Below are 23,357 nucleotides of genomic sequence, written 5' to 3'. Positions count from 1 at the left end.
GTCTTTGCTAAAGTCCTCTCCCATCTGGACCTCCTCTGCAAACAATGCCAGAGACTACTCTGTAATTGGACCAGGTAGGTCGGACCACTCAACCCAGGCAACATTTAACGCATGTGGCACATAGGGAGAGCATATTCCAGTTCTACCTTATCCTATGTTATACAAGCGGGTTTCTTTGCAAAGTACATGGATTCTTGCAGGATTTTTCCAATCCAAATCTGTTCCAAAATATCCATCAACCATGTACTTTACATAAAGACAGTAAGATATTGCAATTCCAATCAATCAGAAAACATATTTTCAGCTGTTCTACAATATATTTTTTTTAATTTTCTGCCCCATGGACCTGTTAAAAATAGATTTTTTTCATGTTTCAAGTGGTGTTTTTGGCCTTTTTAAATGACTTTCAAATCAGACTATGAAATTAGTACACCAATTAAATATGATCATTGCAATCATACATTAAAATATAGTTGAATTGTTTGGAGGTGTAAAACATGATGTTTTAATAAAAATTATATGAAATAATTATTTCCGACCTCATGAATTAATTATTTTGGTTAAATTGAAAACCTGCATTGAGACTTATCAGCATATGGACGAAGGGACTCTCCCTTGGAGTTCTGTTTTTTATTTAAGTACGTATATATTTTAGTATTTGCATATATGAACAATTTCTTTTGTTAGGGTATATTGTTAAAGGGATACTAAAACCACATTTTTTTCATTGATGATTCAGAGTATGCAATTTTAAGCAACTTTCTAATTTACCTTTATTTGAAAAGCAAGAATGTAAGCTTAGGAGCAAGCTCGTTTTTGGTTCAGAACCTGGGTAGCGCTTGCTGATTGGTGGATTGAAGTGTGGCCTGTGGGAAATATATTACCTACCATACAGTGCAAAAGTTTTAGGCAGGTGTGAATAAATGTAAAGTAAGAATGTTTTCAAAAATATAAATGTTAATAGTTTTTTTTTTTTTATCATTAATCCCTTCACCACCGGGACTTTCAGAGAAGAACTTGCCCAAAATCCTGGAGAAAAATTAATTTTTGCTATCACTCAATTTTCAACTGAAATAGAGCCTTGTTTTTTTCAGTTACCTGTTAAAACTATATATATATTAGATCAAGGTATTGATCTAGGTCCATTTTGGTATATTGCATGCCACCATTTCAATTCCAAATGCAATCGCATAAAAAAGTTAACTTTTTCACAAACTTTTGGTTTTCTCACTGAAATTATTTGCATACCGCTTGTGCAATCTTGACATAAATTACAGAAATAGCAGACAAATATGACTTTGTCATTGCTTTTTGGTAATTGCTGATGCTCACTTCACTTCTATTATTCCCAGCAGTAAAGGGGTTAATCAGGTAGCTTTTAAAGGGACTGTCTACACCAGAATTTTTATTGTTTTAAAAGATAGATAATCCCTTTATTACCCACAGTTATATTAATATACTTTTAAGCTCTGTGATTATCTTGTATCTAAGCCTCTGCAAACTGCCCCTTTATTTCAGTTCTTTTGACAGACTTGCAGTTTAGCCAATCAGTGCCTGCTCCCAGATAACTTCATGTGCACGAGCACAGTGTTATCTATATGAAATACATGAACTAACACCCTCTAATGGTGAAAAACTGTTAAAATGCATTCTGAAAAGAGGTGGCCTTCAAGGTCTAAGAAATTAGCATATGAACCTCCCAGGTTAAGCTTTCAACTAAGAATACCAAGAGAACAAAGCAAAATTGGTGATAAAAGTAAATTGGAAAATTGTTTAAAATTACATGCTCTATCTGAATCATAAAAGTTTATTTTGGCCTAGACTGTCCCTTTAAGGTTACCTACCAGTACCTATAAAACACATTAAAAAAAATCTGTAGTGTAGTGGCCCCCTTCTTTTTATGTTTATTCACTTTGCATATTTCTGGGTATAGAGTTATCTAGACATGTGCATTTGTCTTTCGACGACTATGTATTCGTTCGGATATAGGCCATTTTGTCCGCATAATAACTAGACAAATGGACTAGGGACCAAAATGGCAGAATAACATGATTTTTCATGTTTGTTAGTTGCATTCGTTTCCATTCAGCACTTTTGGCGCCAAAATAGGGGGCAGAGAACACAGGAAAGGGGGAAAGAGCTGAGATTGTTTAACAAATCAGCTCATTCATGTGCAATGATGTACAGGGAGTCTGACCATTCATGCGTACAACTACACTTGTCCAATCCTGACAGAGCATTACTAAATGATGTGAGGGCCAGCAAGTCAGATATTAAATACCAAACAGGCTTTCCAATCCACTTTTCTTTTTTTTTTAATAATTTATTTATAACCAACATGCGGTGTTACAGGCAAAAAAAACAAAACACACCTCGCAGGGTGAAAAAATAAAATAGAATACAATTAATAACATTGTAAGATTTCAAAAACACACATCAATAGACAATTATCAAATATTATAGCAAATTGGACTAAACCTAATTGTATCCGAATCTATACACCACTTTTATCATTTGTCTAACATATACTGCTATGTAATCAAAATTTTATTAATACCGTCATGTTGGGATTTTTTAACATTTTGGGGAACACTCTAAACCTACCTACAGAAACAATACTAAACCACGCATAAAATAAAGAAAAAAAAAAAAAAAACAGAAGAAGAACAAATTCCTTTCTCCTAATACTATCCAATCAGCCGGAAAATCTCCTAAAAAAAAAAAAAAAAAAGACCAAATCCATAAAACTTTCTGAACTCAAAAAAGGAAATAGTATCAATTTTTGAATACCCATTGAGTAAGATTTAATTATAGGCAACCAACCAACTAAAAATTGTTTGATTTTTTTTTTCTTTCAGGAACCTAGTATGGTAAGATTCAAAGATAATCTGATTTTGGATTTCTTGAAGGACAGATTTTAATGGGGGCGCTCGCTTAGCCTTCCAATTTTTAGATATTAAATGTCTTACTAATAAAATTATAGTGTTTAATATGGTCTGACCTAGGGGAAATGTTAATATCTGAATATTTAATAGGAATATGTTCTCTATCTCTAATACTACATTTAGTTGATAGTGCTTATTGAAACAGAAAACCACCTTCTTCCAAAGCTGTAAAATCTTAGGGCAATACCAATACATATGTACCAGGTCAGCTGCCTCCGATGAACACCGGGGGCACACACAGAGTAACTGGGAAGAAAATCTTGAGAGCCTCGCCTGGGTTAGATAAAAGTTATTTATGAGTTTAAAATGGGCTTCCCTCCAACTCATCTGGATTTGATACTTACTTATCAAAGTACAACTTGCTATGATTTTATCTGTATTTATATCTGGAAGACACAGTACCCAAGACTCACAGGTCTTATTCAGTGTAAACAGACTTTGCTTAGCAAGCATTATGTCATACATTAAAGATATAGAAGTATTCCCGGCTCTGAAAATTTTCAGCCAACTCTTGACCTCGGCCCACTCTACCTCCCTAGTAACATCCCAATTCCATTCCTGTATATAATGTCTTATTTGTAGGTACGCATAAAAATTATTAAAATGAAGGCCAAACTTATGCCGAAGCTTCTCAAACGTTAATATATATCCCTCGGATGAAAAAAGCTGTTGAACGACTATGAGGCCCTTTTCAGCCCAGCTTTGAAATACTAATTGGTGTATCCCCGGGGAAAAATTTACGTTGCCCCTTATTGGTAAGAACTCTGAAAAGGAAAAGTCCATTTCCCATATAGTACATAACTTCTGCCAGCCTAAAACTATGTTTTTTAATGACACAAGACCAGCAATATTTGCCGGGAGTTTCTTTACTGGACAGTGTAAAATAGCTTTTAGTGAAAAAGGATATGCCAAATGACTTTCTAGGTCACTAGTAGAAAAAATATTACCATCCGACAACCAATCCAAAGCAGTCCTTGCCAACATAATAATGTTATAAAGATAAATATCAGGTAGGGCCAGACCTGCCATACTACGAGATTGCATTAATTTTTTCAGAGCAATGCGCGGTTTTTTATTACTCCATATAAATTTTGAGAAAGACCTATAGATAGCTCTAATGTCAGCTGTTGGGATCAAGAGAGGAAGATTTTGTAAGAGATCTAACAAGCGTGGAAAGACAATTGTTTTTATTACATTTACTCTTGCCGTTATCGATAGCGGGAACTGCACCCATACTTCCAAATCAGATTTAATTTTCTCAATAAGAGGAGCAAAATTAATGTTATACCAAGTTTTAGGGTTTGAATTAAGGTATATACCCAAATACTTGATTGTAGCTACTTCTTTAAAAGGAAACTTTTGAGGGCTATATTCCGACCTTTTTATCCACATCAGTTCACTCTTTTCACAATTAATTTTATACCCTGAGAAAGAACTATATGTCTCCAGACATGCTAGCACAATTGGGATTTCTTGGGATGTATTCGCCACACAAATCAGCAGATCGTCTGCGTACAGAAGAGTTTTAAGATTGTGTTCCCCCAGACCAACCCCCTTAATGGAGCTTCGTAGCCAAGTTGCCAAAGGTTCGATGGCCATATTAAACAGTAGGGGAGATAGAGGACACCCCTGTCTAGTTCCCCTACTAAGGTTAATCTGTGAAGAGAGAACCCCGTTAATTAACAAATATGATATTGGGTGTTTATATAGATTCTGTATAAATAGGGAGAACTGATCTTTAAATCCCATTTCTGCTAATACTCTAAAAAGATGTTTCCAAACAATAGAATCAAAAGCTTTCTCAGCATCCAATGTAATAATAGCTGAGTCAACTCTACTATACCTTGGGTTTTTATCTGAATTCCATACAACGTCCAGGTAATTAATTACTCTACGAATATTCTTAGATGAGTTCCTTGTCTTCATAAAACCTACCTGATCTGGATGTATAAGCTTGACAAGACATTTAGAAAGTCTCTCCGCAATAATAGCCGCAAGAATTTTATAATCGGCATTCAAGACTGATATTGGTCTATAAGAAGCTAATTCCTCACTATGTTTATCCTTTTTCAAGATTAATGAGATATTTGCTGCAGAAAAAAATCTAGACGGCACAATATTCATACCATAATAACTATTAAACAATTTTTCCAATGTATATTTAATATCCTCCGCAAGTATTTTCAAAAATTCTGCCGGGAGACCATCAGGGCCGGTTGCTTTATTAAGTTTAGCCTTATCTATGCTCTTAAGAATTTCGTCGACTGTAATTGGAGTATTTAAAGCCATCAGGTCTACTTCAGATACTTTTGGCATAACAATACCTGCCCAGAAATTTTCCAAATTGAACTCATCAATACCAGGCGCTGTATATAACTTCTGATAATAATTATAGAATACTTTGCTAATATCTTCCAACTCTGTATATCTATGTTTCTCGTCACGGATAGCAAGAATATAATTCTTTTTCTTTCTATTTTGTACCAATCTTGCAAGGTATTTCGCTGAGGAACCATGTATACCTTTGTATAAGAGACTAGATTTTAACTCTTCTTCTTGCGATTTGCTTTTCAAGAAGATATCTCGAGCTTGCCTAGCTTTAATATAATTATCCCATGCTCTGAAATAAACTTTCTGTAAGAATTTCTCACCTGATTAGAAAGTTGTGTTTCCCGTGCATTCATTTTTTTCCTTTGGACACAGAGATATGCCTTAATTTCCCCACGCAAAAATGCTTTGGACGCTTCCCAAAATATCTCTATTTTATCATAATAAGGGCTATTGTGAACTGTATACTCCTTCCACTTTAGTTTTAACCACTGTGAGAATCTTGCATTATTAAGCAGATATTTAGGAAAAAAAACCCTGAATTTTTACCTTTAGACTGCCGGATGGTGTCAAAAGAGATCGATATTATAGCATGGTCTGAGATCATTATATCATTTATACAAGCCTCTATTTTCAAAACAGATAAAGACTCGGCAATCAAAAAAAAATCTATCCTTGAAAAGGTTTTGTGGACTTTAGATTCACATGTATAGGTACGAGAATCCGGGTGCTTTATTCTCCAAATATCTACTAACTTTAGCTTATGACAAAATCTCTTGAAATATTTGGCTTGTTTATTGTATTCTACCGAGTTTCTTGTCCCATATCTCTCCAACTCCGGGCATAACGACATGTTAAAATCTCCTCCAATAATCAAATTTTGATTAATGTAAGGGAATAACTTTATCCTCATTTTTTCCCAAAATCCAGTAGAAAGCCTATTTGGGCCGTAAATATTGCACAATACTAGTCTTGTGTCACTAATTTGAATATGGACTAAAATGTATCTTGCATTCTCATCCCTCTCTATGTTCACCACCTTATATGATAAATTTTTATTAAAAAGTATTGCGACCCCATTTTTCCTAGCTGTGCTGGGGGTGGCAACCACCTCCCCCACCCATTTAGATTTAAGTTTTGGGATTTCATAGGCTTTAAGGTGCGTTTCCTGCAAAAACACTATACTCGGGTCCAATTTACCAAGTCTTTTGATTATTAATTTACGCTTAATTGGGGATGTCACCCCTCCCACATTCCAAGATAAAATCTTCATATTACTTATTAATATCATATCAAGACAAACTTTATTAAAGTTGCCAGGTCCCTGCCCTGCAGGTCACCCCACCCCAAATGAGACATATATTGAGAAAGAAGAGAGGAAAAAAAAAAAAAAAAAACACAACACCCTTACAACTACACAACAACATTCACAACATAACACTATACAAAAAAGAAATATAATAAACCACACTGGCCGGGTCGCCCTCACTAGTGGAGACCACCTAATATTACTTCCTGACAAAACAAACAAAAAAAAAAAAAAAAGCCTTCCGGACAAATACCATCCCTTGGACATCTTCTGACAGGCCTCAGTCACTGTTTTGAATGTATAAAATTCTTTACCTCCAACACTTCCGCGAAAGTCAGCCTACTGTCCCCGTCCTCTACTATAATCTTAGCCGGGTATATCATCCAGGCACGAAGACCGGACTTAATGAGTTGGGAGCAGAACGGGGCCATCAGCTTCCTCCTCGCCGATGTCTCGGAGGAAAAATCCTGAAACAATAGGATCTTGTGATTCCCTATCATCAGCGGGGCCTTTTTCCTAAACATTTTGAGAATTTCAACCTTATCTTGGAACTTTAAAAGCTTAAAGATAACCATTCTATCTTTTGTTCTACTATTACCTGAGAAATTTCTAGGGCCCACTCTATGGGCTCTTTCTATGGATAAAGGTATTTGCTGTGGGGGGAACCCTAACGCTTGGGGCAATAAAACAGCTGCAAATTGCATGAGATCATCAAATTCAGTGGACTCAGGTAAGCCTACAATTCGAATGTTATTACGCCTCGAGCGATCTTCTAGATCCTCGAGGTGTAACTGCATGGAATTGATTTTAGTATCATAGCTAGAGACAGTCTCCTCTTGAATATGGAGTCTGTCTTCCAGAGTTGAAATTCGATCCTCTGCCTCCTGCATTCGGGAGGCAAATTGTCTCATCTCTGTAGATAAGAGGCTTAAATCTGCGGAGATAGTCCCCAACTCTTTTTTATGCTCTCAAATTGAGGGGTAAAAATATCTACAAGTTGGGAAATTAATGTGTGAGTTTCAATAGAAATATTGTCCGGCATATTTTCCTCACTGGCATCTGCCAGTTTAGCTTTTTTATCCTTCCTAACAGGCATTCTTGGTGAATTACCCTTCCCTTGTGTAACAAATTTTTCCATGTGACTGTGCTACAATGAATTAATATATAGAGATTAAAAAAAAAAAAAAAAAAAAAAGCTTTTTGAAAAAGTGTACTTAGAGGACCCCGCGGTCCTTGCAAAAACCTAGGATATTCAAGGAGTGTACAAAAACCAAAATAAAGTGAGAACACGTGAACATCCGGTATCACAACCGGAGATAATTAAGTGATGCAAAAAAAAAACAATCTTACCCAACAAGCAACGTGAAATTAAAGCCTGATACCCAAGACACTCTCTAGAGCTATCTTTTGCCTAAACTCAGTTACCACCAGACAATAATAACAATATAAATACTGGTCAGTCCCCTTGCAGCCCTTGTCACATATTCTGACAAACAATATCTTTTTCTCAAATATGCAATACAGCCCACCCAAAGTGGCCACCCACCCAGAAGCAATACCTCATCCTTATTCACTGTGAGAACCCCTTTTGACCAACAGCAAAAAAAAATAAAGATTAAGGCACCCAAGGTAAATATAACTGACACAAGTAATATACAGATAGTCCATCACCTAGTAACGTCCATACCAGGCCAGGGAAGTCTTTAGCAGAAAAATTGCTCTTATTGATATACAATTAGCTGGACTTTATCCTTCCTTTAAACCTTTATCTTCCTTTATTTCCTATTCTTCCATTTTGGTCACAATCCTCTTTTCTTCTTTTCTTCCTTTTCCAAAAGTAACAGGGATTCACAGTTGTCCAGAAAGCCACCAGAGCCCAGATCATAATATGAAACAACAGTCACAACCATACGATAGGCCTCGAACTAGCCTTAACAACCTTTTTCAGCCATCCTCTCTTCCTCTATCACACTGGTAATCTCAGAAGGTTAATATGTTGGCTAGAGTCCTGCAAATTGTAGCATGCTTTATCCCAGACCTCCTTAGCCGCTCAACTCTGTATTACAATAGCACCTCTAGGCACAATAAGCCCACACGAGACCCAGTTCCAGAGAGCAACACCACCGACTATATGCTGTCAGCTAATGGAAGAAGAAAACAGAGATGCGGACCCTCTCACCACTCCAGCAAGAAGAAAAACCAGCAGTGTCTTTATACTGGACCCGGACCCTTCTCTGTACAGATGATTCTACCTCGAATGGATAGTTTTTCAAGTACATAAAATAACACGGAGCTGATACAAACACCTTTTACTACAAGCCTTTTTAGTTCAGATGGTTACAGAAACCAAGGCGTTAAAAGGTAGCAGCATAAAGTTCTTTAAGTGGGTCAGGTATAATATATTGAGCAATTCACAGCAGCTTTTCTTATCTGCTTCAAATCACAAAGCAACAGTCATATACTAGCCCAGCAGGGGCGGCTCAGACTTTACCTCCGACTCTTGTCTCCTCTCTCGCCGGATGCAGACTGGGGATCTATCGCGTAGCTGCGGGGCTCCAGACACTGTATATACTTCCACAGCCGCACATATCCTGGAGTGATCAAGATCCCGGGAGCACTGGAAAAAGCAACCCCAACCAGGGGGGTGAGTATCTTAATGCACCTCGTCTGTTAATTTTCAGGGCCAGCCTGTGGGTCTCTTCAGCAATACCCTTGAGTAGTAGGATTGTTTACAATTCGGACTGCGCTGCAGTCTCAGCCACCTCGGCTACGGCGGACTTCCAACCCTCGGCAGGGGATCAACTCTGCAAAACGCCGAACACAACCTGAGGAGGATTTCCCAGGTACACGGCAGAGGGCGGGGAGCAGGTAGAAGGCGTCCTCTCACAACACCTGTGTGCAGATGAACAGTACTGCACCGCCCCAAAACGTAAGTCCGATCACACCTCCAATCCACTTTTCAACCTGCATGTGTGTTAGGAGTCTAAGTGAATATCAGCCATCTTTAATCACTTTTACTTTAGTTTCTGAACAGTGCAATTGTGTGTCCCTCTGTCAACGGTATGTGCTTTTTTTTTTAACTTTTTTGGGAAAAAAAAATTTGTGTGCAGAATCAGATTTTTTCTTGAAGTGGAATGTAACTGCATATACTGCATTATATTTTTTTCACCCTGGGGACCAGGGATTTATATATTTGTTGGGAAAAAATCCTTTGTGTGCAGAATCAGATGTTTCTTGCAGTGTAGTGTAACTGCACATACTGCATTATGGGCTAGATTACAAATGGAGCCCTAAATTATCTCGCTCCCACAAACAGGCAAATTTGCTCATTTGCGGGAGCGCAATGATTAACCAGCCATTACAAACGGCTGGTTATTGCTACCCCAAGCTCGCGGTAGCCATTAGCGTAGGCTTGCCAGACGTCACAGTTTTACTGGGATTGTCCCTGTTTGGAGGCGCTGTCCCAGTGTCCCACCTGATTGTTCATTCTGTCCCGGCTGATGCCGGCATTACAAATACCGGCAATACAAAAGCCGTTTTTTTTTGTTTTTTTACATTCTGATTGCAATTGGCTAGCATAGGTGGTATTATTACGAAATGCTATATTGTGTACATCCCGAATGCCCCCTTTAAACTCAAAATGAATTGCCACACAAACCGTCTGATTGGAAGGCACACTCAGTGACGTGCCCAAAAAGCTTTATTCATCCAATCTAAAAACGCACTGCAGTGAGATTAATTTAAGGTGTCATCTTACAAAACACTGACCGCAGCAGTGACTGTGCAAGGCAGAACCGGGAACTAGTAATAATCGTTGAACAAGAGACTGAGCCAGGACACAAAGAGAGTTAGTAACAGAAGCAAAGCAGGACCAGGAAAGAGGTAATCATAACCGTGGCACCAAGGCACACAGTGCAGAACAGGAGCGAATAAGACCAGGAATAACCAAGCTACCTCCCGTACACTACCATGCCTCCCTCAGAGTGAGCTTAATCGGTTCGGGAAATTAGTGAGTCAGAATCAGCATTGATCACTGTGCCACAAGCAGTGAGTTTCACTCATTTGGGTCATAGTGTCATAAGGACTGACCCGTTGAAACTAGGAGGTAAATAATAAATGCAACCAATTGGGACCTTGGTGTAGTATTATCCAGTACTGGTATTTATTTACGGGAGCAACAATTACATCACTTAACTTCCTAAAACTATACTCTCTTATCTTACTGGTACAGTCTCCAACTCTCATCAATAAATGGTGAAATCCTAATCTTTTCACTCTTTGGGTCAGTGCTTACCATGAATACTACGCTACGTGAATAGTTATATTTCACTACCGACTGCTTCTACGCTAATCTCCCATCACTAGGCTAGCGCTGACCTCTCAACCACAACCATTAACCACTAATGACTTCTAGTTACTATAGGCTTATCAATTTAGGATGTGAGGAATGTAGTTGTTATCCCTCCCAAAGCTCTGGGGAGCAGCATTAGAAATCTTTTTCTGTCTCTTCTCTATTATACCCCCCCCCCCCCCCAAATTAAGCATTTAAAGGGATAGGAAATTCAAAATGAAATTTGCATCATTTAGATAGCGCATGTAATTTTGAGACACTTATAAATTAACTTCTATTTTAAAATGTGATTTGTTCTCTTAGTATACCTTGTTAAAAAATGAATACCCACATATCATACACTAGTGGGAGCTGCTGCTAATTGGTGCCTGCACACATTTGTCTCTTGTGATTGGCTTAATAGATATTTTGAGCTTCCTGCCAGTAGTGCAATGCTGTCCCTTCAGCAATGGATAACAAGAGAATGAAGGAAATTTGATAATAGAATTAAATTGGAAAGGTGTTTAAAATTGTATGTTCTATCTGAATCATAACATAACATTTTGGGGTTTACTATCCCTTTAAGTGCAAAATGACTTCTCTTTTATATGGGGGGGAAATAAAAGGGAAGGGTGTGAATGAGGAGCTCAGTTTTTTACATTTTGCTATAGGGCCTAGGGTTTCTTTAGTTATGCCCCAGACTGGTCAAGCAGTAGCCTCCCATCAATGAGCATTCTGCCCCTGCTCTTCAACTACTGACTGTTCAGTTTTATAACTAAAATCTGGTAATGAACACAAACCAGCAGTTTAATACTAGAGCAGTTCATATAAATGCTAAAAATTATATAACTGCATAAACAATTGCACAGAACTATATGTTCCAATCTTAAAAAGTTATATGTTCTGTCACTAAGCATTTTATGCTAGATCTCTTTTTGTTACCAATTCTATATTACTGACAAAGATTATATGACTGTCAACATTGTTGCAAAAAACCACATGCTACTAAGCCTCTGTTGATCTTAGCATAATAATAATCAATAATAGTTTCTACTATAGCTAAGGATTATATGACTGTCATCACAATTGCAAAGAACTACTTACTTTAATATTAACATGTCACACGCTCAGTGACTGGGTAACTTATACCAGAGCACCGTATGTCTCTGTAGATGTTAGCAGAACATGAACTGACAACAGTATACACAAGAGCTCAAAATTATACAACTGCCAATACAATTATAAAGAAGTATAGGTTTCAATGTTAACAAGATATATGGTCTATCACTAAGCAGCTTATGTCAGACTTCTCAGTTATTAATTCTATATTACTGACGAAGACTATATGACAGTCAACAGACGTGCAAAGAACTACACGCTTCAATATAAAGCAGCCACACTAGTGCGTTTATGACTGATCAAACACCAATAAATGCTCCTGCAGATTTGTGCATAACGCAAATAAACAATTGTTTATCTTTACAGAGATCATCAAGATCGCAACAAATTGCAAACCTACTTATTCATAACTTAGAATTTACACGTTGTTTAGAGCAATAAATGCTCCTGCAGATTTGTGCAAAACGCAAATAAACAATTGTTTATCTTTACAGAGATCATTAAGATCGCAGCAAATTGCGAATCTACTTATTCATAACTTAGAATCTATACGTTGTTTTGAGCAATACTTATGAGACCCTGATTTCAGACAAATATTATGTGAACTATTATGGGAACGAGCAAGTACTACGTGTTCTAGTATTAACTTACTGCGCATACCGAAGAATAAGTCAAACGTTTGATATACTACATTCGTACCAAAGGTTTGGTGATATCCCATAGTTATTTCCAACACTGTAAGTCACAGCAATATTCATTTCGGTCACAAACCACACATATGTGATTTCCGACTTATTTATTCCATAGACAATTACTGTTATTCCTACAAATAATTTGAACCAGTATTACTCAAGCAATTCAACCAACACATTTGACTAGTTATAGTTTTAACTCTCAAGTTGACATAATTTGTCATTTGTTACTTATCTGTCCCTCCTGGCAACCACGTTGCAATAGATCCAACCATATTTATGAATCTGATACTGCAACACATGGAATATGTGTGTGTGTTTTTAACTTAAAGTTTTTTTTCCCTATTTTTATTACATATTTTAATAAAAGTTATATTTTAAATAACCATTCCTAGCCATTCATTTTTGTATAAGAAGGGCCTAGCAACCTTTGTTGTTATTATAGTCAGAGATTTCATTGCAAATCATATAATTTCTTAACAAACTTCTTGAGTGCTATATGTGTATACTTATATTAGGAGGTATGCTTACCCCCTAATAAATCTTTCTCCAGCAGTTTAATGCTTCCATATAACAGTACCTACCTCCATCCCTGTACAATTGCAGGGCCTGTATGTGTCTCCTTATGTGCACCATGCTGTTGCGTTGGTCATACTAATGATAATTAACACTGCAAACATAGATGCCAACATGTATATTGTAATTGTTCAATATAATATAATTCCTCTATATATGTAGAAATACTAATTTGGATAGCCATATCCTCACCATCTCTAAGTAGTTTCTGCTTTAATTTCTCACTTTTCCAACCCTAACTACTTTCATATAACAATGATCTAGTGGCACTATTTTTAAAGAGATTAAATGATGCATTTGTGAATTTTTTTGTAAATTAGTTCTGGTCGACATTCGCCACGCCCCATTGATCATGCCCATTGACCACACCCCCACTGGCACCACACCAGGTGGTCCCAGTTTCACCTCTAAAAATTATGGTAAGCCTAAAAATTAAAAAAAAGAAAAAAAGACTCCGGCCAGCCTCTAGACATACAAAATGTTCATATTTTATTAAAGCAAACAAGAGCATAAAAAACATTAAAAACAAAACTACTCAGCTGATACTGTGGTAAGCCTAAAAATTAGCACTAAGAAAATTAACCAGAGATCGGATCTTTGGTTAATTTTCTAAAAGTAGCACAAAGTCACAGTTCCATTGCAAAAATAGGCAGGGAGAGATATTAAAGTTAAAAGTACATCTTTATTATACTTGCATTAAAAGTAGTAATTCAGGCACAGCACATTGACAGACACCACGCTGACGCGTTTCCTGCCTCACGGGCAGTTCATCAGAGCTTGGATTTGCATGTTACACACAGCTGTTATAACCAAGGTAAGTTTCAACATTGACCAATCGTAATAGCGTTGAACAAACATATTAACCATTTCACTACCTTGTCCTACAACCAGCCATAATAAGTAAATAAATACTATACAGTATTAAAAAAATATCAATCTATACACGTAACACTACAGATTAAAAACAATCATGTGGCTACCCTCCAACCTAACACTATCTGATCTTTTATGGATACCCACACACCATAGACACAAATTGGGATACTTGTATCCCATAATACATGATGCACTGAAGTTTTGGGATTATATCCGACATGAACCAAACATCTCTCCACACCCTTCTCCTGCCCTAACCATAACAGCAGTCCTGTTTTCACTACCAGAAGCACACATAGATTTATGGCAGAACTTACACATTCAGACCATTACTGATTTCTACGAGTCAGAGGTATGGATTCCTCACTCTCAGCTATGTATCAAATTTAATATACCCCCGAAACTCCAGTTTGAGACCTTCCGTATGAGTTCTTGGCTACGTTCTTGGGGATACCCAAAGAAAGCCCTCAGGACTCCTTCACCATGGGAATTAACATGGAATAAAGCACACTCTGTTAAACACTCTTTGGGGCCTAGTTATCAAGCCGTCAACCTCAAATACGCTGGAATTCCGCATCGTATTTGTGGCGAGGCTGATACGCCTTAGTTATCAAAGGCTCGAGACCGTCAAAAGTAGAATTTTGTGACGTAAGCATCGATCCGCCGGACTCAGTCCGACACAGATCGATTCTTACGTCACTCCAGATGTTCCGCACACAAGTGCGGCACATTCTCACTACTTTTGCTAGTTATCAAAAAACTAGCAGGTACTCTCGGCACTTTTACGGCCCAGCGTACCTGGTTTTCAATCCGCCACCCCTGGAGGCGGCGGATCCCATAGGAATCAATGGGAGTCTGACCATAGCGAAAGTACAAGTTCGCTGCTGACAGACATCCCATTGATTTCTATGGGAGCTGTCTACACCTAACACCCTAACATGTACCCCGAGTCTAAACACCATTAATCTGTCCCCCCCTACACCTCCGCAACTAAATAAAGTTATTACCCCCTAAACCGCTGCTCCCGGAGCCCACCGCAAGCTACTCTATACATATTAACCCCTAAACCGCCGCTCCCGGAGCCCACCGCAACTATAATAAATGTATTAACCCCTAAACCGCCGCTCCCTGAACCCGCCGCAACCTATATTAAATGTATTAACCCCTAATCTGCCCCCCCTACACCGTCGCCACCTATAATAAATTTATTAACCCCTATCCTGCCCCCCCTACACCGTCGCCACCTATAATACATTTATTAACCCCTAATCTGCCCCCCCCTACACCGTCGCCACCTATAATAAATTTATTAACCCCTAATCTGCCCCCCCCTACACCGTCGCCACCTATAATAAATTTATTAACCCCTATCCTGCCCCCCACTACGCCGCCGCCACTGTAATAAAATTATTAACCCCTAAACCTAAGTCTAACCCTAACGCCCCCCTAACTTAAATATTAATTAAATAAATCTAAATAAATTAACTCTTATTAACTAAATGAATCCTGTTTAAAACTAAATACTTACCTTTAAAATAAACCCTAATATAGCTACAATATAAATAATAATTATATTCTAGCTATCTTAGGATTTATATTTATTTTACAGGTACCTTTCAATTTATTTTAACTAGGTACAATAGCTATTAAATAGTTATTAACTATTTAATAGCTTACCTAGCTAAAATAAAGAGAAATGTACCTGTTAAATAAATCCTAACCTAAGTTACAATTACACCTAACACTACACTATACTTTAATAAATTAATCCCATTTAAAAATAAATACTTACCTGTAAAATAAACCCGAAGATAGCTACAATGTAATTAATAATTATATTGTAGCTATCTTAGGATTTATATTTATTTTACAGGTAACTTTGTATTTATTTTAGCTAGTTAGAATAGTTATTAAATAGTTATTAACTATTTAATAACTACCTAGCTAAAAGAAATACAAAATTACCTGTAAAATAAATCCTAACTTAAGTTACAATTAAACCTAATACTACACTATCATTAAATTAATTAAATAAACTACCTACAAATAACTACAATTAAATACAATTACATAAACTAACTAAAGTACAAAAAATAAAAAAGCTAAGTTACAAAAAAAAAAAAAAAAAAGTTACAAACATGTTAAAAATATTACTACAATTTTAAGTTACTTATACCTAATCTAAGCCCCCTAATAAATTAACAAACCCCCCCAAAATAAAAAAATGCCCTACCCTATTCTAAATTAAATACATTTCAAAGCTCTTTTACCTTACCAGCCCTTAAAAGGGCCATTTGTGGGGGCATGCCCCAAAGAAAACAGCTCTTTTGCCTGTAAAAGAAAAATACAACCCCCCCAACATTAAAACCCACCACCCACATACCCCTAATCTAACCCAAACCCCCCTTACAAAAACCTAACACTAATCCCCTGAAGATCATCCTACCTTTAGTTGTCTTCGCTCAGCCGAGCCACCGATGGAACTGAAGAGGACATCCGGAGCGGAAGAAGTTAATCCTCCAAGCGGCGCTGAAGAAATCTTCCATCCGATGAAGTCATCATCCAGGCGGCGCTGAAGAAAAGTCTTCGATCCGGCCGATGTCATCTTCAAAGAGGCGCTGAAGAGGTCTTCTATCCGGGCGAAGTCATCTTCCAAGCCGGGTCTTGAATCTTTCTTCCGCCGACGCGGAACAACCTTCTTCACCGACGGACTACGACGAATGACGGCTCCTTTAAGGGACGTCATCCAAGATGGCGTCCCCTCAATTCCGATTGGCTGATAGGATTCTATCAGCCAATCGGAATTAAGGTAGGAAAATTCTGATTGGCTGATGGAATCAGCCAATCAGATTCAAGTTCAATCCGATTGGCTGATCCAATCAGCCAATCAGATTGAGCTCGCATTCTATTGGCTGATCGGAACAGCCAATAGAATGCGAGCTCGGCGGAAGGAAGATTCAAGACCCAGCTTGGAAGATGACTTCGCCCGGATAGAAGACCTCTTCAGCGCCTCTTTGAAGATGAGATGGGCCGGATCGAAGACTTTTCTTCAGCGCCGCCTGGATGATGACTTCATCGGATGGAAGATTTCTTCAGCGCCGCTTGGAGGATTAACTTCTTCCGCTCCGGATGTCCTCTTCAGTTCCATCGGTGGCTCGGCTGAGTGAAGACAACTAAAGGTAGGATGATCTTCAGGGGATTAGTGTTAGGTTTTTGTAAGGGGGGTTTGGGTTAGATTAGGGGTATGTGGGTGGTGGGTTTTAATGTTGGGGGGGGTTGTATTTTTCTTTTACAGGCAAAAGAGCTGTTTTCTTTGGGGCATGCCCCCACAAATGGCCCTTTTAAGGGCTGGTAAGGTAAAAGAGCTTTGAAATGTATTTAATTTAGAATAGGGTAGGGCATTTTTTTATTTTGGGGGGGTTTGTTATTTTATTAGGGGGCTTAGATTAGGTGTAAGTAGCTTAAAATTGTTGTAATATTTTTAACATGTTTGTAACTTATTTTTTTATTTTTTGTAACTTAGCTTTTTTTATTTTTTGTACTTTAGTTAGTTTATGTAATTGTATTTAATTGTAGTTATTTGTAGGTAGTTTATTTAATTAATTTAATGATAGTGTAATATTAGGTTTAATTGTAACTTAGGTTAGGATTTATTTTACAGGTAATTTTGTATTTCTTTTAGCTAGGTAGTTATTAAATAGTTAATAACTATTTAATAACTATTCTAACTAGCTAAAATAAATACAAAGTTACCTGTAAAATAAATATAAATCCTAAGATAGCTACAATATAATTATTAATTATATTGTAGCTATCTTAGGGTTTATTTTACAGGTAAGTATTTATTTTTAAATAGGAATAATTTATTAATGTATAGTGTAGTGTTAGGTGTAATTATAACTTAGGTTAGGATTTATTTTACAGGTAAATTTCTCTTTATTTTAGCTAGGTAGCTATTAAATAGTTAATAACTATTTAATAGCTATTGTACCTGGTTAAAATAAATTGAAAGGTACCTGTAAAATAAAAATAAATCCTAAGATAGCTAGAATATAATTATTATTTATATTGTAGCTCTATTAGGGTTTATTTTAAAGGTAAGTATTCAGTTTTAAATAGGATTCATTTAGTTAATAAGAGTTAATTTATTTAGATTTATTTAATTAATATTTAAGTTAGGGGGGTGTTAGGGTTAGACTTAGGTTTAGGGGTTAATCATTTTATTACAGTGGCGGCGGTGTAGTGGGGGGCAGGATAGGGGTTAATAAATTTATTATAGGTGGCGACGGTGTAGGGGGGGCAGGATAGGGGTTAATAGGTTTAATATAGGTTGCGGCAGGGTCTAGGAGCGGCAGTTTAGGGGTTAATACATTTATAAGAGTTGCGGCCGGGTCTAGGAGCGGCGGTTTAGGGGTTAATACATTTATAAGAGTTGCGGCGGGGTCTAGGAGCGGCGGTTTAGGGGTTAGTAACTTTATTGAGTTGCGGGAGGCTCCGGGGGCGCCGGTATAGGGGGTAGAACAGTGTAGTTTAGTGTGAGTGCTTAGTGACAGGCTAGCAATAAAGCTGGGAAAAAGCCGAAGGGCAGCGAGATCGGATGAGTGATAACTGTCACAGTCCGCTGCTCATCGCCCCGCAGCTTTTTGACAGCTTTATTTGATAACTTAGGCATATTTTTTCAGGTCCGCGGCGGCGATGTGAGGCGAGCTTAGGCGGGCGTATTGGGCCGGCGAAGCCAGAAAAGTAGACGGCTTGATAACTACCCCCCTTTGTCCTTACACTACAACCTCCTGTCTACTTCTAAACCATTCCATAAGATTTCACAACACAGTGCTTGGGAGAGAGAGATTGGATTCATAGTTGATCCTAGTGTATGGAATAGTAGGATTCAGCTAACTAGAAAATTACTCCACTGTGCTACCCTATGGGAGCTCTACTATAAAATCACTGTCAGGTGGCACCTTGTTCCTGTCACCCTGCATACAGCCTATAATTCCCAAACCCCTCTCTGCTGGAGGCAGTGTGGACAAACAGGCACACACATTCACATCTGGTGGTCTTGCCCAAAAATCCAACCTCTCTGGAGGAAAATATTTAACACTTTGGGCGACCTCCACATCATTTCCCCCTACTTACTAGAGATTGCCCTTCTACACATGCCAATACCCACTTTAAATAACCACACTGACGCACTCACGATCTATCTTTTTATGGCTACTAAACTGACTATAGCCAGAGCATGGAGAAATAAATCCCCACCGTCGTTCGCACAAGTATTATCTATAATCAGATATGTTAGGTTAATGGAGCAATACTCCTTTAGAGTACTAGATAAGGTTGATCAATACTTCCAGATTTGGTATCCGTGGCTCACCCTCTTTCCAGACTAAACCACATTCAACTAAAATACTAGCGTATCCTAATTATTAGGGAACCCCATTGCTTCCCTTCACCTTACCTCTGGACGTACACATACATACATATCCATACATATTCATGATTGTCCAGATGTGTATTGATGTCTATGTCTAAGCTAATGTTACCATTTATATTTCTGAACAAATGTATATTTCTGCATAAACCTGTTGATGCTAAACCACCTGAGAGCTGTATATCGCATTATATGTATTTCATTTATTATTTTCCTTAATATTGTAAAATAGAGACATGGTACTTATAGGCAAGCAACATTACTTTACTATAGCCAATGAACACTTGGGTCCATTCACGAACATATCTACCACTAACAATCTTATGTGTTCGCAATGATAAGAAAGCATACAGCTGTAATGACTTGCACTTGTTTTTCTGTTGTTTATTTTTTGCTTGATTGTCTCAATAAAAATTTATATTTAAAAAAAAAAAAACAATCATGTGAATGATAAGAAAAAATAGAAACATAATTAAAAATAGAAAATAGCAATACCCTTATAAATGATCGCTACATTGTACAAGCGCAAGCTGGAACTATCTGTCTATTTGTTTGGTATTAGCCACATTAGTATACAAGTTAAATGCAATTATAGATAGAAAAAAGGCTATACTTCCACAAATAGTTCAGAACGCAAACTACTAAAGCTGTACAATACAGTAGACTGAATCAAAAATTAACGGTCTGTTTTGTGACTGGATTAAGAGGTTCTGATAGAGAAGTTGATATAATGCTTAAAGAATATATATTACTTATAAGTATAATTTACAAAAAGTAATCCCAATGGACATGAACCTATGGAAACTAATATTTATCGTTCAATAACAAACTCTACCTGTCAATGTATAATTTAATATCACTGATTTTATTAATCCCCAATCCCCATTAGTGAAATGGTTAATATGTTTGTTCAACTCTATTACGATTGGTCAATGTTGAAACTTACCTTGGTTATAACAGCTGTGTGTAACATGCAAATCCAAGCTCTGATGAACTGCCCGTGGGGCAGGAAACGCGTCAGCGTGGTGTCTGTCAGTGTGCTGTGCCTGAATTACTACTTTTAATGCAAGTATAATAAAGATGTACTTTTAACTTTAATATCTCTCCCTGCCTATTTTTGCAATGGAAATGTGACTTTGTGAAACGTTCATTTATTGGAATTCATGGGTCTGGAGAGCCCTAGCAGCTCCGGAGCGAGTAGCAGCTTTTACCTGTGTTAACAAACAGGGGATCTATAGAGGCTGCACGCTGTGAGTAATACGGAAAATACACTTCCTGTACAGCAAGGAACACGCCGGTTACAAGACTGAGGTAGAGTGTATGGAGATGTCTTTTCTTGCACCGTATGACTACCGACAGGTGTGGTAAGTCCTCTATCAACATTATTGGGTTATATACTTGCATTAGCTAAAATTAGTGAGATCCGCTACAGTGGGACTCCAGCTTGGAGTTGTCTGCACCAAGGTAACGCTTTTAAGCATTCACTGTTTTTTGATATACTGCTAACAAACCACCTTTAAACTCTTTGGACATTTTACGCATAATTTTCTAAAAGCCTAAATGCCCTCAAAATAGAGGGTATTAACCCCTTGCTAACGACGGCTCTGAGCCGTTGCAAATTGTCTCAGTCAGGTGCTAACGATGGCTCAGAGCCGTCGCTAGCACTCTCCCACTTTGAGGGAGATCTGGGGCCTCCCACCTGCTCCTGCCCCGGCGATCTGGCCTGCATAGTGACAGGCATGGCCGGGGCTTTACGTTTCGTGCGGTGACATCACGCGCAATGACGTGATGACGTCACTGCGCAACTTTATTGAAAACTGACAAGTTATAGGGAGATGGGGGCATGCTGCTTAGAAGCCTGTATCTCAGGTATCTAAGCAGCTATAGACCCCCAAAACCCACCATTGGATAGGTAATCATCTATCCTATACCAACGGTATACAGTATGTGGCACCTGCAAAAAAGTTATTACACTAAATGTTGTAGAAGTTAAAAAAAAAAGGATGTGGGAGTCTTTAGGGGCTCATAAATAAAAATCAAAACTGCCTAGAGACCCCCAAAATATATTTTCTAAAAAATAACTAATAAATCTTTAAAAATATTGGTTTATATATTCTAACTAAATGATCACTGTAGTAATCAGTGTTAATGCAATGATCACTGAGTTTTAAAATGTCACATTCCCTTTTCCAATATGGCTCCTGATATTATATTTGTAATCCCATGATCACCTATATCATGTGGTTACAAATTACCAGTGGTAGAGGGATGCTTTTGGACTGTGTGTTAGGTTAGTAAGCATCCTCTTTGCTCAGCTCTCCCCATAGTCTAAAATCCTTTCATTTTTTCTGCAAAAAGCTTATTTTTTTGCAATAAAATGTGTATCTTTTATTTCCAGCAGCATAATTTCTTTGAAAATATCTTTATTTTTGTAAAGAGAATTATGGCTAAGCGTCTGATGAGTGCTGAGGAAGCATCTGAGATTCTTATGAACTTAGACTCTGACACATCTGACACATCTGCTGCAGAAGATTCTGACAGCAACGTTTTACCTGGGCTGTCATCATTTAGTGACAGTTCAAGTAAGACAGATGAACCAACTGAGCCACGGCGTGGCCGCAGACAGTTTAGAGCTGTCAGTTCCCGTGGCAGAAGGATGGCAACAAAATCCGCAGTGGCCCTACAGCATATTGTGGGAGTCAAGGGCATAGGGGATTATGCAATAACATCTGCAGTGGCCACACAGCAGAATTGAGCCGTCATCATAGAGCACATCTATGGACTGCGACCAATTTGCAAGAGATGATGAAATTCTGGGGCCTCACTCTGCTAATGGGGATTGTGCAAAAGCCAAGCATAGCCTCATATTGGTCAAGGCAGTCTACTCAGATGACCCTTATCTTCCCTGCTACAATGAGCAGGGACAGATATATGTTACTGCTCAAGTTTTTGCATTATAATAAATAATGCAAATGCTCTGCCACTGGACAACCCAGAACATGACCGATTGTTTAAAATAAGGCCTGTTCTTGACCATTTATTGGCAAGATTTCAAGCGTGCTTTATACCAGGCCAGAACATATCGGTCAATGAATCCTTAATCTTATATAAGGGACGTATTGTTTTTAAACAATACATTCCTTCTAAGAGAGCTCGCTATGGGATCAAGCTGTATAAGCTGTGCGAGAGCTCTAGTGGATACACCTATCGTTTTAGGGTATACACTGGCAAGGATTCTGTTCTAGCAGCCCCTGCCTGTCCCTTCTCCCTTGCTGCCAGTGAAAAAATAATGTGGGACTTACTCCACCCAATATTTAATAAAGGTTACCATGTATATGTGGATAACTTTTACACTGGCGTGCCATTATTTAAATTGCTATATAGCAAGGGCACTGTTGCGTGCGGCACAATCTGTGCCAATCGCAAAGACTTTCTGACTCACATGTTCAGAAAGGAAAAGAGAGGAGAGACCTCAGCTTTGCGCTCTGATGAGCTGCTAGCTGTGAAATTCACAGACAAGAAGGATGTGCATCTTCTCACAACTATACATGATGAGAGCACATCACCTGTTTATGTCAGGGAGCAGAACACGCCAACTATGAAACCCATATGTGTCCTGGATTACAATCAGCATATGGGAGGGGTAGATAAGACTGACCAGATGCTTGAAACATACTCTGCTTCTTGCAAAGCATATACATGGTACAAGAAACTGGCAGTCCACTTGATACAATTGTCAATGCTTAATGAA

General features: G+C 37.9%; 1 protein-coding gene across 1 annotated transcript in view; it reads right to left on the bottom strand.

Annotated features, from left to right (window-relative positions):
- Positions 1–23,357, bottom strand: part of MYO1C (myosin IC) — a 567,598-nt gene that overhangs the window by 402,696 nt on the left and 141,545 nt on the right. The window lies entirely within an intron of this gene.

This window comes from Bombina bombina, chromosome 3, assembly GCF_027579735.1.
Source record: "Bombina bombina isolate aBomBom1 chromosome 3, aBomBom1.pri, whole genome shotgun sequence".
In the NCBI taxonomy this organism is placed as follows: Eukaryota; Metazoa; Chordata; class Amphibia; order Anura; family Bombinatoridae; genus Bombina; species Bombina bombina.
Note: the sequence above shows the minus strand (reverse complement) of the source record. Positions and strands in the feature narration are given on the sequence as shown.